The sequence below is a fragment of the Emys orbicularis genome, chromosome 13, assembly GCF_028017835.1.
Source record: "Emys orbicularis isolate rEmyOrb1 chromosome 13, rEmyOrb1.hap1, whole genome shotgun sequence".
NCBI classification, from domain to species: domain Eukaryota; kingdom Metazoa; phylum Chordata; order Testudines; family Emydidae; genus Emys; species Emys orbicularis.
The window spans coordinates 43,105,806-43,121,735 of NC_088695.1; the positions used below are offsets into that span (position 1 = coordinate 43,105,806).

A 15,930-nucleotide genomic window follows, 5' to 3' on the forward strand; every position below is an offset into this window, starting at 1 on the left:
CCCATAAATGACTGTCTGGAAACAGTTTGCTTTATTGCTTGTACTAAGGGCTAAGTACTACTGCTTGGTTTTAACCTTGGATCTGCCACTGACTGGCTGTATGGCCTTGGGTAAGTCAGTCAGGCCCGGATATATATTGAGGCTCTTACTTTCTATTGAAATCAGATCCTTTGTGGATCTGAGCCTTTCTCCTGGTTCCTTCCTATCCCAGTTTGGCCAGGGGGAGCTTGTGTTTTAACAAACCATCCCAGAACCTGATGTCCTGGGATAAAAGCGTGAGTTTGATTCCTTCCGTGGGCTTACTGTGCAAGCAGCAGAAGGGCAGGAATGGCATAGTCCTGTCAGGCTGCTGGGAGTGTTGCATCTCAGGATTCCTGTCTGGAACTGGCCGGTTAGTGCACCAAGTACATGGTGAGTTGGTAGGAAAAGGCAGAGGGGATTGGGTTTTTTGTTTTCAGAGTGGGGGGGGGGAAGAAGGGGAGATTAAATTAATTTTTGGAGGGGGCACAGGTGAATTTTTTTGGGCGGAGGAACACAGGCTGACACTGAGAGGTGGATAGGGAGCATTGAAGGGTTCACTGCTGGGATACGGACAGAGTAGTGGGAGAGATTCTAAAGGATATAGGAAAGCCCAGACCTCTCCAACTTGCAGGAGAGACAATCAGCTTGGAGGTTCCACTGATGGAGAGAAGGAGAGAGAGATGCCTGATTTCCCCCACCCCATTCCTCTGCGGGGAAAGAATTCACAAAATGCCATCTGAGGGTGCTGGGCCTGCTGCTCCTCCCACAGGCAGCTACTCAGTGCTGGATGGAATATATCAGACCTACTCAAGAGCCAGTTTCTGTGCCTGACCGCAGTGGAGTTGCTCCTATAAGTTCACTGGTAGAGGCTTGTCTTTCAGGAGCAGGAAGTCATGGGGTCTGTTTCGCTGATGCCTCATGCACGTAGGCAGCTGTGGTCTCCATATGAAGCGATGAATCATTAAACCTCTTCCTTGCATATTCTATCCAGAGCTGAACTAAACATAGTTTATCTACCAGAGACTGTCTTGGGAACAACTCCCTCCAAGCACGTGATTGAATAGACCAACCCTCTGTTCCCCACTCAGCCATGTAACATCTCTGCAGCAAGTACAGCAGTGGCTTATCGGGAACAAGTAACATTAAGAAAATACTAATATAGTTTTAGTGCTTCTTTTAATGTAGTTTAGCAGCTGGGACCACCGAGAAGGATTGTATATAATGTGTGTGCAAGTTCTGGAGAGGACTCAAGCCGGGGCTGGTCAAGTTGTACCCATTGCACTGACAAGCCCATGATGACCAGATGTCCTGATTTTATTGGAACAGTCCTGATTTGTGGGTCTTTTTCTTATATAGGCTCCTATTACCCCCCCCCCCCCCCCCCCCCACACACACACCCTCTGTCCCAATTTTTCACATTTGCTGTCTGGTCACCCTAAAGCCCCTCTGGATCTTTCTCACTGAAGAGGCTGGAGTTGACTAGGCTGATAACATGTATTGATTTGAACGTCCATGTAGGGGATACACCCTCTGAAACAGGCCAGGATTTCCTGGCCACCCTGAGACTACCTCAGGAAGCTGTTGGCTCAACTTATACAGCTGGCCGCATGCTTGAGATGATCAGACCAGTAGTGAAAGTGACTTGCTATTGGCAAAAATCTGCACCTTGGTGTACAAACAATACCATACAGGAATTTGTGATTATTTTTAAATATAGTCTTCCTTTTAATTGTCTTCTGTTACTAGATGTTTACAGGTAGAGGTAAAATACTAATATGAAGGACTCTTAAGTTAACTTAAATGCATTCTAAAAAGATCTTATCTTTAGGTTGGCATCTGTCATAATTTAAGCCACTAATAAAGAAAAGTGTACAGGAAAACCACTGAGTTTTATTTTTAGGTTGCTAATCAAATGTAATCTGTTTTAATTAAACATTTTCATTTTATTAAAAGATGTTAGTGACTATGCTGGTTTTATAGTCTTGTTGCTTGTTTTTTTGTTACTGTTTAAGATAAAATTCTATTTAATTGCTATCTGAAAACCAAACTTTTCAGGGGCATGGAATGGATGAATTATTAACATTTTTTTTAATTAATTTAAACAGTGCTGTGGATCCTGAAGTTCTGTACCAACTGCTGTATAGAATTGTGTATAGATGTGTGACACAGAGAGAGAGAGGTTCTGTGGTGAAGCAAACAATGGACAACACATTGCATGGCAGTGAGTGGGAATATCCACCAATAATGGAGCTATAGAGTGGCCTGGCAACATTTTCCTGGAAGCCAACTACCCACGTCGTCTTACTCAGTTACTACAGTCAGGAAGGTTGGGGGTAGGGAGGTCTTAGTGAAGCAGATTTCAGTGTGACTCACACATATGGTGTTATTGTGCTGAGATCCAGAGTCACCAGTAGGAAGGGGAGATTTCTACTCTTACAGAAACTGGCATGGGGTCTTTAGCTTAGATTGTATGCTCATTTAGGTTGGAACTGTCTTTTGACTGTGTCTGTATAGTGTCTAACACAATAGGGCGCTGACTTCTAGGCACTACTGTGATGCTACTATCGCTAATAATGTCCATGCTGAGTAAGGATAACCTTGATTTTAATGTCTGGAAGTTGTTTTCAGCCAGCATGAAAGCCATGAAGTGCAGTTTGACCACCTCATCCTGTTTTGTTTTTGCATTGTTATAGGACCGAGTTTGGCTTCTGTTTAAGTCAGTGGGAAATTCTCTGCAGAATCTGGTCCATAAAGGGCTCTGAAAGATTCTATCAGTAGCAACTCTACTTGCCCTGAATATTGCAATTATTCTCTAGAAATACAAATACCAAGGAGATTAGGTTCTGGTCACTATTCAAAATCCAGTGGATCAGACATGAGTTAAAAATACAGATTTTTTTTTTACACTTGCTGATGTAACAGGTACCCAGAAATGGGAGGGAGCCTGAGAAAAAGTATTGTTGTAGATAATATTGGTGGGATTCATCCCTGAATAGAGCAAAGCTTGGTTAACAACTTCATGCAATAACACTATTATTAATGAGTTTGCATTAATACATTCCCCATTTTGAAGGATGGTCCAGGGGTTAGGGCACTAGCCCACAATGTGGGAAACCGAGGTTGACTATCCTGCTCCACCACAGATTTCCTTTGTGACATTGGGCAAGTCACTTAGCCTCTGTGTGCCTCAGTTCTCCAGCTCTAAAATGGGGATAATGGGTGGTGAGGGTAAATACACCGAAAGATTGTGAGGTACTAAGACACTACAGTGATGGGGGCTGTATAAAGAGACAGAGATTAACTAATTAATGTATTTAATAGATACTGTCTCCCATTTTACAAACAGGCCAATATAAAGGTTCCTTATCTTTAGCCAAGGTAAGCGTTAACTTCATGGCATATAATACTTTGCACTTATAGAGTGACTTTCTTCCTAGTGCTTTATAAACAAGTTTCACAATGCTGTTGCCAAATAAGTAAATATTCTATGGAATTTTACAGACAGGTAAAGCAAATAATTTGACCAAATTTAGATAGCAAGTTGGCAGCAGAACCCAGGAATCCTGCCTCCCAGTCCCGTGCTTGGATCATTAGATTCTATTTCCTCTACAGAATTTAAAACCTTTTAAAGATCAGCCAAATGTAGGTTGAATGGTGGTGAGAAGGCAAAATGTGTGCATACATGAACCAGTCTGATACAAGCCAGGAGCGAGCACCTTATTCCAGTGTAAAGTGCCAGAGTCCACCGGCTTGGTCCTACACTCATTTGTTAATGCTCTCATTTGCAGTGTTGCTGTTTTCCTGACCTGCTGACTCAGGACTTGCCACCACCTGTCACTTGTGGAGGTGAAGTGCAGCCTCCAACCAAGCTAGCTCAGCAAAAAGAGAGAGAGAGAGGTAGCGCAAGAGAATTATAAAATCATTACAATTTTGAAGATAGAAAGAAAAGGGGTTATTATTGGACAGCAAGAGGACAAAAGGGATTAGGCCAAAAGGAAAGGTGAAAAAACCGGTATCGATGTGTGTGAGAAGATCAGAGATGAGGCCAGAGAAATTCCATCTTTTCTATCCTCTCTGCTTAGGATGTGATGCCCCTGCCCAGCTCCACACTTGGAAAGCAGACAGGAAATATAGTAATCCATGCCCCCTTCCTAGATCACATTTAGCCAGATTCAATGTTGTCATTCATTCCGAAATCTGTAGTGAAGAATTTAAACTTTGGATAAGGGGTTGTGAAGATGGAATCCACTTGTCAGTGTGTTACGGATCTCTTTCTGTGCCCAATCCACAAAGGCGGCAAGTCTGTCTCTTTCGCTCAAGCTGTAGCTACTTAAGGTGTTTAGTGCTAGAGATGCTAGGTTCAATTGCTAATGTATCAACCAAAATGGTGGCTGTCACATAAGGCACATAGAAGAGGAGGAAGTAGATATCTGCTCTTTGGGAGCCCTTCCTATTTTTGCATTGTGGCAGTTAAGGGTGTTAATTTTCATCAATTAAATCTGAACTTCCAAACTTTGAGGGTGTCTGGATCCAGGGTTTTGTTCTGGCCCAATTTTACAGTTTGCATCTTCCCCTCAAATAAATATGGATTGTGAAGAAGGTTGGAGAGGGGAATCATATGGAAAAATCCCTGACCATTCACATTTTGCAGGATCAGAATCTATAGCGTAGTGATTTGAACAGAGGAGCAAAAAACTGGGATTTAGAAGCTAATCCCATCTCTCTGCTGCTGATTCCATTTGTAGCCTTGGGCACATCCATTTACCTTCCTGTGTCACAATTAACTACTCTGCAAAATGCAACAATTCTTGCTACTTCACATGGATGTTGAGGAGTTTAATTTAAGCAGCAAGATCTTCAGATGAAATATGTGTGTAGATTTTCAGTATTGTATGTTATACATGGCATTTCTCATAATAGTGGAGGCTTCTGCCAATATTATGGCCAGAATTTCCCCACCCTCATCTTTGGATAGTGTTGTGTGCTGTTGGCTGCTATCATTTCCCAGAGGTGGCTGCATTTCAGGGTTGTAGTTTGAAAAGCTCCTGGTAAATGTGAAATAATATAATCTAGACTAAATAGGAAAATGCACTCACACCCTGACACATTGTGTCAAATCTTTCTCTCCCTGTTTAATCATTATGTACACAAAATAATTCTTACCATTGTACAATGTGTAAAGAGACACAGTCAGATCAAATATTGGCAAAGAGAAGCTTTTGTAAAACATAAGACTAATAGAGAAATTTTCATTTTTTCTAATTCCAGTGGACATGTTATTTTTCTAAATCCCTTCCTTTCTAAATTCCAGTTGATTTAAAAAACAAAGCAAAACTCCTCAGCAGTTTTCAACACAAACATTGCAACATTGTGAAAGTGTATGAAAAGTCGAAAGTGAAATTGACAAGGAACAAAACGTGATACTGACTAATCTACTTCAAATGTCCTGGCTGAATGAAATGCAAAGGGTAGAACAGAAAACAATGGCAAACAGTTAAGTAGATGTGAAACATTCTTTAACTATTTCCTGTGATTCTGGTGTTTTTAAAAGATATATAGCTATAAACTGACAGTTGACTTGTCCCACACAGTGGTCTTGTTAATATCCTCCAAATCCAAGTTACCTAGGAGGACAAGTCCTTCCTGTCAGTGTGGCTGCAAGGGTTTCCAAAGATTCAATGAAAGACATTTAAAGTCACAGTGCACCATTTATGACAGAGAGGAAAGGTCGTTTGGGCTGGTGGAAACTTTTTGTGACTGGTTCCCATTTGCAGCATGTTTACTTTGGGGGATGGGTGCCTGTGGCAGGCATACAGGCAGCCCCTCCCCAGCCAGCAGTGATGGCCCAGGGCAGGCTGCACAAGAATATTTTTGTCATTTGAAATGGCGTCCTCCCTCCCTCAGAGTGGAAATACCACACTCCTCCTCAGCAGTCCCTGACGTGGCCTCCACCATGGCACTGAAACAGTTAATCATGCTGGCAAACATGTCTTTAAAGTTGAATAAGGAAGATAAGTGCATTGATTTAACATCTGGGCAGCAAAAGATTTCACATTGCAATTTATTTCCTTGTGTTATTTATATTTCTGCAAAGGGTCTTCTTTGCAATAATCAAGAATGTGTTATATGAGTATTGAAAATATTCCTGGGTACAAGTCTCTGTGCTTGCAGTGGCAAAGCCTCAGATAGAGTGTAAGTGGTTAGTCCTCAAGAAACGTGGATGATATTCAGTGTAAACTTAAATATAAATGCATTTAGGTCAATTCAGTGCTAAACCAATTTGAATCCTATTTTTTTCTTAATTAAAAAAGTTGAGGGGAAAGTTTAAAAAAAAAACCAATTGCAATCCTAGTTCATAAGTGACCTACCTTAAAAGGCTGAAGTCAGATCATAATTTTTCCAGTCTTGTACTGTATTTGTATGTTATTTGCCCCAGAGCATAACAAGCAAGGCATTTTGTGACATGCATGCATACAGAGTTAATAACATTTCTAAAGTTATTTTGCAAAACATGGTAATTGTGAAGAAAAATACTTGAAACAATATGGTGGCTAAGCATTTTGAAGGCAGAGCCAATAATACATTGCTAACAGGAAAGAGTTCTTTGCAAAAAGAAACCTGTTATACAAAATAGTTTCTGAGATTCATGCAGAGCCAGAAATTAGTTTCTGAAAGGGAAAGTTCCTTAGCAAAATTATAAGGGAAAAAATATTTTAAAATGCAACAACATACTTTCCTGAGAAATGTTACACTGTTTTTGTACATTATTTGGTGTATATATACACAGCCACTAATACAATCCCATATGGGGAAAGGAAATTATTGCAAAAATTATAATGAAATAAGTGCAAGGCAAAAACATATTTCCGTGCACTTTGCCACAGAGGCTGGCATACAAGACATTTTGTAGCATGCAGAAATACCCAATAATGAATTTCTGAACGGGTACATGCTTTCTGAAAAATAAAAAGTTGCAAGAGGAAAAATCTATTTTCAATAAATCATACCCCAGAAAATGCAGTTACATGTAGTTATGTCTGCAACTCCAATGGTACATTTATAAAAAAAAAATCTCCTTTAGAAATATGGTATATACTTATTTTGCAAGGGAAACAGATAATGAATTAATTTGGTCCTCCAAAACCTGTTGTCCTGACCTAGGCAATTTGATGCATGCCAATGACACATTCCCCAGGAGGAAAGTTCCCGGGGGATGAGGGGGAGAGAAAAAAGCAAGCAGAAACCACACGATTCAACGCAGTCCCTCTTTGCTCCAGCAGCTGCTTGCGGGGTGCATGGAGAGCCAGCGATTTCACTCCTTTTGCAAAACACTGCAAGGGGCAGCCCACCTTGTTCAGTGCCCCAGAGACAGTAGCATGCCAGGCAGCCTGGCTGCTCCATGCCCTCACTCCGATCCTCCCCCGCTTCCCTTTGGGATGGGGCTCCCCACTTTGTTTTTACCACCAGCCCCCCCCCTCCCGTCCCCCGCCTGCCTGGCTCCCCTCTAACTTTCTTTGCTCGGCTCCTGGCCTGGGGGGGAAGGAGAGAGGGGTGGGGGGAGGTTTTTTTCCCACAATGCTTTGTGGGGACGTTGACAAGTGGATCCAAGATGGCGTAGAAAGTAATGACAGGTAAGTCAGGACTTCCCTATTCCCCCCCTATGGGGGCCCAGGACAGGGGGGCCCGGCCTGGGAGAGCCCCGGGGAGGGGATCGGGGCCCCCTCGAGGCCCAGCAGCCTCCCGGGGGCTCGGGCTGAGGCAGCTGGCCGGGCTGGAGGCTGAGCAGTGCCGGCTGGAGAGGGCCCTGTGTCTGCGGAGGGGCCTGCAGCAGCAGCAGCTCAGGGGCTGTTTACAACCAGCCTCAGCCTGAGCCCGGGCGGCTGCTGAGCTGCCCCCCTGGGCGAGACACCCAGGGACAGAGAAACACCGCCCCAGGCCGGGCAGAGCTGGGAGATGCCTCCCACACAATTGGCTGCCCCCCCCCCCGGGTCAGGGGTTTCTTCGGGGGTGGGGTTGGGGGTGTGGGTCTCTTTGGTTTTTACCCCGGGTGGGGTTAGGTGGGGGGAGTTGCTGAACCCAGGGAAGAAGAGGAGAGATTTAAAAAAAAAATTTTTTTTTAGAGTTTATTGAGGGGTAAAAAAAAAAGTCAGATTTTAACAACTGCCTTAAAAATGAATCCTCAGATGAGCGAGGGCTTGGTTAACTTGCATTTTTGATTGCTACACGGGGGCTGTCCCAAGGTAAGGCAATGTGAAGTGAGGAGACTTAACCCAAAAAACCCTCTGAGATCACCGTTCATGCACTGAAAATCTTGTGGAAGCTGAAAAGTGGAAAGGTCTTATTTAACCCCCTCTCCGTCCCCAAACAAAGCCTTAACAACTCTTTTAGGGTGGAAACCTGCAAACAGAGAGACCAGTTCTGGCTAGGATTACTCCCATGAGTGACATTATCTGCATTTAAGTGTTGGAAGGACCAGGTTCTTGTAGTAACTTTCATACATATGAGAAGTTGGTTGGTCTGAATATATCAGAGTTGATCAAGCTGTGGTAGTTTCGAGTTAAGGGAGATTTTAAATGTGTCATTGACACAAGACAAAATAAATTCTTTCCTTTTACTGGATGAAAACACACTCTGACAAGCTGTGCTTTAATATGAATTTCAAAATGAGTGAAGATTTGGCATTATTGTTTTTCACAGGGACAGTCCCAGCTTGGGTGATTTTGAAGAGGGAGATTTAAAATAATGAGTAAGATGTAACATAACTGCAATCTGACTGAAAAAACAGTGGGAAAAAATCAGTCATGAGATTTAGAACTGCTTTCCAATTAATGACCCAAATAGCAGATCTGCATTCATCATGGCTGGTCAAGCTGGCATATTGTGAATAGGAGGGTACTTTTGTCATTTTTCTACTTCCCCAAAATAGCATCATTTAAATAGTGAAAAAAATAAAACAACAATCCTTTGTTGAAGGAACAGACACTTTGTAAAAAAATAATTAAAAAACCGATCACAACATGAGTCAGCTTGTCAAGTTCACATCTTTGTTTTCCCTCATGGGATGACTGGAAGGAGTGAGATTTATAATAATATTTATAAATTATAAAATCTTATTGAAAGAATTAGTTGTAAGATGGACACCTGCTTTAAAAATTAAGCACAACGTGAGTGAAAAGTCAGTAGGTCTGAAAACATCAGAGCTGGTTTTGATGGGAGAATTTGAGTGTGCAGTAGTAATTCCTCTAACCTCCAGACAAGGCAGGAGATTTTAAATGTTAAATTGAAACAAACTAGGAAAAAATCCTACAGCCAACGAGTGAGCGCTACTTTATAAAACTGCTTTCAGATTAATGAAGACTGAAGGAGTCTCCCGCTAGATAAATGAGATTATGGCAGGCCTGGTTTTCACTGCATAAAATTGTTAGGAGCAGGGGATGTATTCAGTTTTCTGTGTCTCAACTTTACTCTAGTCCACAGAACTGTATTCCTTTATTGTTAAGCAAAGAAGCAGCCAGAAGGTGTGCAATGTATTCTATTTTCATTTTATTCTGTTAATACAATTTTAAACTTTGAGTTCAGGAAAAATTGGAGCTGTAACCTCCCCAAATGAGGTGTATACGGTAAATTTTATTCCCAGTCCTCCCCCTTAATTCTTATTGTATGAACATAGGTTACTTTCAATGAGCTAGATTAATTGGTGGAAAAAAAATCAGTATTTTAGAGCTGTAGCTCTGAGATTTGAAAGGCTGTAGAAGTTTATATTTTATTTGTTCGGGTGACTAAAGGTTAAAGTGAGATATGCAAGCAGCACGTTAACCCACATTTTGTTTGCAATCGAGTCTATTTGCAAGGACTCCTGCCCCTGTATGGAGTCCCATTGAGTGCAGAGGGGCTCTTCATGGGCATATGGGTCCATGTTAGCAGCTGTGATTGCAGGATCAGGGCCTTCATTTGTAATTAATTTTTTTCTGTTTCGGGTTTAGACACACAGAGAAATTTCTATCTCAGTGAAAAATAAAAATATATGTAATGGTAGATAAGAGTGTTTGGGGAGGGTGTGAGGCCTGGTGGGTCAAGCACTGAATCTGATTGGTGACTGTGGGCAAGTTGCTTCACCCCTATACCTTCTCATTTCCCCCATCTGTAAAATGAGGATATTGACCTCCTTTGTAAACAGCCTTGAGTTCTATGGATGAAAAATACTGTATCACAGTTAGGTATAATTATTATTGTTCTTTGCATCTGTTAATATGATAGTTTGATGAAAGATTTCCTCCAACACAGATAATTATTTTGCTTGCTTAAATTCCCCTTGCAATTTTAGTTCAATATTTTCCTCACTTCCAGTGTGTTTTTTTTTTTTTTTTAAAGCAGTTGTGTACTATCATCCTGCATTAGTTACTGCGTTTCATCCTACAGGTGGCTTCATTTTAGTAGTGACTGAACCCTGTGTGTAACTTGGTATGTCAGTTTAAGGCCCCTGATCCTTGTGTTCTTGTGGAGCTCCTTCATTGAGGTCAGTGGTATCCATATAGATCTGATTGCAGGAGTGAGGTCTAAATTAGCAAAGAGCTTTGGGATGACATATGCTTTGTGTCCCAGATCCTGCCCCCCAGCCTAAGTAGGGAGAGCCTGCTTGGGGAATGAGCGGGAATTGTGGAGCTGCTTTGTGGCTACTACTGCAGTCTCAGGGTTGGAATATCTTGTGCAGCTGGTGTGCTCCTCTTCTTGGAGCAGGGGGATGGCAGGAAATGGCTGGTGGATCGATGTAGATCAAGAAGCCATGGATTTTAATGAATCTCTGTGCATCCAGCCCTGATTTGCTCCCTAAAATCTACTTGAGCCCCTGGTACAAGGGGCATTTAGCCTGAGGAGCCCCTGTCAGGGTTCTCTTCTTGGAACAGCATCACAATGTTCCACTTCAACCAAAGTCCTCCGGCTGCTTAGTATGGAGTAGGAAATGGCAGCAGGATTTTCGTTATAGATCTCTTCTCCCACTCATCTATCAGGGTTGTGCGTTTATTATTTGTGTTGCAGAAATACCTCAAGGCCAGGACCCCATTGTGCTAAAAGCACTGAACCATATTTTATTCTATTTTTTCCCTTTAAATTTAGAAATTGTATCATGGATTAGGGATTATCAGAACAAATAAACTATTTTTGTTTGTTTGTTTCCCATTTGTTTTACCATTTCTTTAGCAACCCTTGGCGATAGTCAGTGCTCCTCTTAAAAGCCCTAGCCTTATCTAGGAGAATGTATGTAGGAAAATAGTATATGTATATTCCAGTCTCTTCATTCCAGATGTCAAGTAAAGGGAGTTTGGTACTACTCATTCTTTTTTCCAAAGAAAAAGAGGAAGAGAACACTAAAACAGAAATTGCCATTTGAAAAGTTCATATAGGATATACTTTTAAATAAAAAAACAGACAGTGCTTAGGAGAGTTTCACGGGAAATTTTAATCAGGAAAACAGGCCAACCTTTTCTCTTCTCTCCACCTGTTGCTGCCAGTAGACTTTGTTCAGCATCTGAGCCCTTTTCCTAATCTTTTTGGCAAAAAAACCCCTCCTATAGACAGTGATGTTAGTTTTCTGCAAAGTCAGATTGCTGTCTGGAAACACAGACTGGCATGTGGTGATTTTGTTATGGTTGTGGTGATATGTAATGCAAATGTCTTGTGCAAAAATAAATCTTTTATATAGTGCTTTCCTCCCTTCCCCACATAAGTGCTTTACAAAGTGAGATCCAAACTATACAGGGATAATTTGTTCCACCACGGAAGTGTATTCATTTCTGGAGTGAAACACTGAAAACTGCACGCTAATTTAGGAAAGGTGGTAACGAATACAGTATCCAGTTGAAACTGCATGTGGAATTTAAGCACGCAGAATGTAATTACCTAAATTGAAATTTGTCTTCCTGTTGCCTTTCCACTGCAATGGTAAGTTAGAATGTCTGACTTAGCTACAGTGGATATAATGCCTTGGCTACGTGTTTCTCTGTTTGTGGCATGCTCAAGGCTTCTGTGGGCAGTCACAATGCCATCTACAGCAACTCTCAGTTTTTTACCTCATCTTTTTTCCCTTTGTGCCCAAACAATCACATTGCAGGTTCATGATGTGAAAGCCAGACTCTAGGCAAAGGCAACAGCAAGCCCAAGGCCCTTAGTTTTTCATGAAGGCCATTTTACAAGTCTTGAGATGCTCCATTCCACAACTGAAAGTCCTTATCTATTGCCATTGTCCCATCCCATTTATAAGGGAGCAGTGAGCTACCAAATTTTCTGACTGGCGTGGTGTATGTTGAATTTTTGTCAGATCAGAGTAAAAGTAACCCCATACATTAGCAGAAAGGAGAATTGGTATTAATAGTAAACCATCTTACTTGTCCAAGAAGCAATAGCCCCTGTATGCTAGCACTGCTGCTGAGTCACTAGAAAAGTTGTTGCAGTGATATTTTTTACTAAGTCACTATTGCAATCCCCTGCCTGGTTTGTTTCTGTTGTGTGGCCTCAGGAAATACCTCTGGTATCAAGAATGGCCACATAAAGGTGGATGTTTTGTAATCTTTGGGTTATATATTGGCTGGGGACTACATCTCATGAGCTACCCTCGTTTAATCAGTGGTAGGACTAATGCTTCTAAGAGCTCTAGTGAGTAAACTGGAGGGATAAGAAGAATAACAGGACAGGAGATCTGAATTTGTATATTTTGGAGTTATAGGAGTTAAGTGAAAGTTAGGATCCACTGCCTCTGGAGCAGCATTTGGCTTGTTCCAAGCTGGCCTTGTGGCCAGTAGAGTAAGTGTTATCCAGAAATGGTGGCAATGCCTTTCAGCTTCTCTACCACGTTGTGCTGAGTTTGTTTAGCAAGATTTTTGTATAGCTACACATTATAAAAATATTGTTTACCACTGACATTTAAAGTTACACTGCTTAGAACTTTGGGACATCCATGTTACAAACCGAGACCTACTGACTGTATGGTAAAAAAGGAAATAAGTAACTCTGCCGAAGTTGAAGACTGCTGCTCTTGAGAATCTGCATTGTCACAGTAGCAGAAGTGTTTAATATAAGGTTAATTTGCTGGCAAAATATACATTGTTTTAGCAAACCAAAAAAGTAACATAACTTTGCGGACAAAAATATGGAGGTCCTCACAATAAAAAGTAGAGTTGTGACTGAGAAGGTGCACAAATAAGAGGTATTTATTCGTACAGTATTCTAATTTCTTGCATGGTTATTTCATTTTCTCTTAAGGTACCTTTTAAAAAAAAAGCTATATACTTCTCCGAAAGAATGTTCCCTCCCCAGAGCTCATCTAAATTCCTCACCAACTAACGGGATTCCCAACTATTCTTAGAGAGTCACAAGGTAACATCCAGCAAATAACTTTTTAGCCTCTGAGCTTGTGCCATCTCATGAGTCAAGCAAAATCAGGCTTTCTTCTTCTCCTCTTGCTTAGAGAGGAGACCTCCAAGGAAAATCCTAGGGTTGCTTAGGAGATTAGTACTGACTGAAAAGCACAGCCCCTGAATTGCCAAAGTGGCATCCTAGGATAGCATTGTGTGCATGATATTATTGGAAGTGCTGTTTTGGTTATAGAGGTTTGTGTTTATAGGATTGGGGCACTTTGGCCAACTCCTACAGCACTCGCCTGTAGGATGGTGAAGGACAGCCAACATGGCTTCTGAATAAGTAAGTGGGTGACTTTAGTTTTTGCTAGCCTTGGTCTAGTTAGACACACACTCTTTCTCTTTCTTGCCAGAATTGTTCAGTTTAGCCATAAAAAGTCCTTAATCCTTCTCCAGGCTAGAAGTCGGAAGAAAATGAGAGAAACGTTCCTAAACTTTGAAAGAAAGATTTTTAAAGTTTGTTTTTTAGAGTTTGGGGTTTTAATTCAAGATTGAAGGAAAATCCTGTGTCTGTGTTCATTTTAAAAGAGAATAAATAGAGTAAACACTCTTGGGGAAACTTACATGGCAAGACTTATATTAGCCTGGGCCCTGGAGTGTTGCTCCTAGGAATTACTGTTTGAAGGAAAGTTGTAGAGGCTCCAACATGGCTGCATTTATAGGCGAGTTCTGCAGAACAGTGCCCCTTCTGGTAACCCATGTTTATTCATGCATTTGGGTTTTTTGTTATTACCAAAGCAGTGATTTATAGGAAATAGGGGAATGGCTATGAAAGCCCGATCCAGATTTAATAGGGTTAATATGGTTAAGGTCACGAGGTTTGAAAACAACTCCCACAACCAAGCGTTGGTTTCTAAAGCTGTAACATTTCAAACCCACTCTTCTAAAAAGGATTTTCCAAGGTTGTTTATAATGATACTGGTGATTTTTAACTGCAGTGGTTGGTTCCTGCTGTGAATTTCAAAAGAGCAAATGTCTCACACAATTGAAGGTATCATCTTTTTTGGAAAAAAAACGTCTAGAGTATTTCTCTGACCTGTACAGAGTTGTGCAGAGTTGTTGTAGCTGTGTTGGTCCCAGGATATTAGAGAGACAAGATCAGGGGTGAGGTAATATCTGTGTGGCTTGAAAACTTGTCTCTCGCACCAACAGAAGTTGGCCCAATAAACAATATTACCTCACCTACCTTGTCTGTACTATTTTTTTATTTATTAATTCTATTGTGGTAGCATCCAAGGACCCCAGTCAGGGCCCCTTTGTGCTAGGCATGTACAAACTCAGAGCAGCAAGATGATCCTTGCTCCAAGGAGCTCACAGTCTAATTCATGAATGAATGGGTTTATGTCTATTATAATAATTCAATGAAGACCCAAACCTACCTTGAGTTGTGACATAACTTTCTGGTTTATTTATAAATTGAAAAGACAAGTAATCTGTGAATTTATGCACTATTAACTGATAGTTAATGTCAAGATTTTGTTTTCTTTTGCCTCTGGGATGGATTGAAATAGTGAAGCCTGTTATATGTATCCAACAGAAATATAAACTTAGGGCTTTGTTTCTTTCCTCCAACTGTGCAGCCGTGACTTGTTCCTGTAGTTGAAGCCGGTCCTTGTTCAAAGATCAAAGCTGTGGTCTTCAGCTAGGACTCTTAGGATATGTCTACACCAGTGGTTTTCAACCTGTGGTCTGCGGACCCCTGGGGATCTGCAGACTGTGCCTAAGATTTCAAAAGGGGTCCACAGCTCTATTTGAAATATTTTAGAGGTCCACAAATGAAAAAAGGTTCAAAACAACTAGTTCACATGATAACTGGGAGCAAGCCTCCCAGGCTGGGTAGACAAGCTCATTTTTCTGGTGAAGACTCTAGCTGCTCACCCGAGCTTAGATCCAGGTGATTAAGAGCCTGAGCTGCTGCCCAAGCTGCAACACCCACGCTGCTATTTTTAGTGTGATGGTTTGAGCTGAGCTAGCATGAGTCTGTCTCCACAGGCTGGGAGGCACATGCCCAACTACTCTGTAGCCATACTCTTAGGCCACATCTACACTACAGCCGGGATCGACGCTCTGAGATCGATCCACTGGCGGTCGATTTAGTGGGTCTAGTGAAGACCCGCCAAATCGACAGCAGATGGCTCTCCAGTCGACCCCTGTACTCTACCCCCGACGAGAAGAGTAAGGTAAGTCGACAGGAGAGTTTCTCCCATCGACACCCCCTCAATCCCCGTGGTGTAGACCCTGCGGTAACTCGACCTTAGGTACGTCGACTCCAGCTAGGTTATTCACATAGCTGGAGTTGCATAGCGTAGGTCAACTTACCGCGGTAGTGTAGACATAGCCTCAGTCATCTGGTTTGCAGGACTGGGACATGTCAAAAGTGGAAAATGTTCTTGTATGAAAATGCAAATTGAACATTTCAGGACAAATTGTTCTGGCAGCACGCAGTAGGACTGTACCACTGAGACTTGGAACCACTGAGCTGTCGGGAAAGAGAATT

The 15,930-nt window shown here is 41.8% G+C and overlaps 1 protein-coding gene across 1 annotated transcript in view; it reads left to right on the forward strand.

Moving 5' to 3' along the window:
* The first annotated feature begins 7,614 nt into the window (after positions 1-7,614).
* HELZ (helicase with zinc finger) overlaps positions 7,615-15,930 on the forward strand; it is a 142,264-nt gene continuing 133,948 nt past the window's right edge. The window contains exon 1 of the mRNA XM_065415542.1: positions 7,615-7,652. The gene's annotated coding sequence lies outside the window, so the exon portion shown is untranslated. The remainder of the gene's footprint in view (positions 7,653-15,930) is intronic.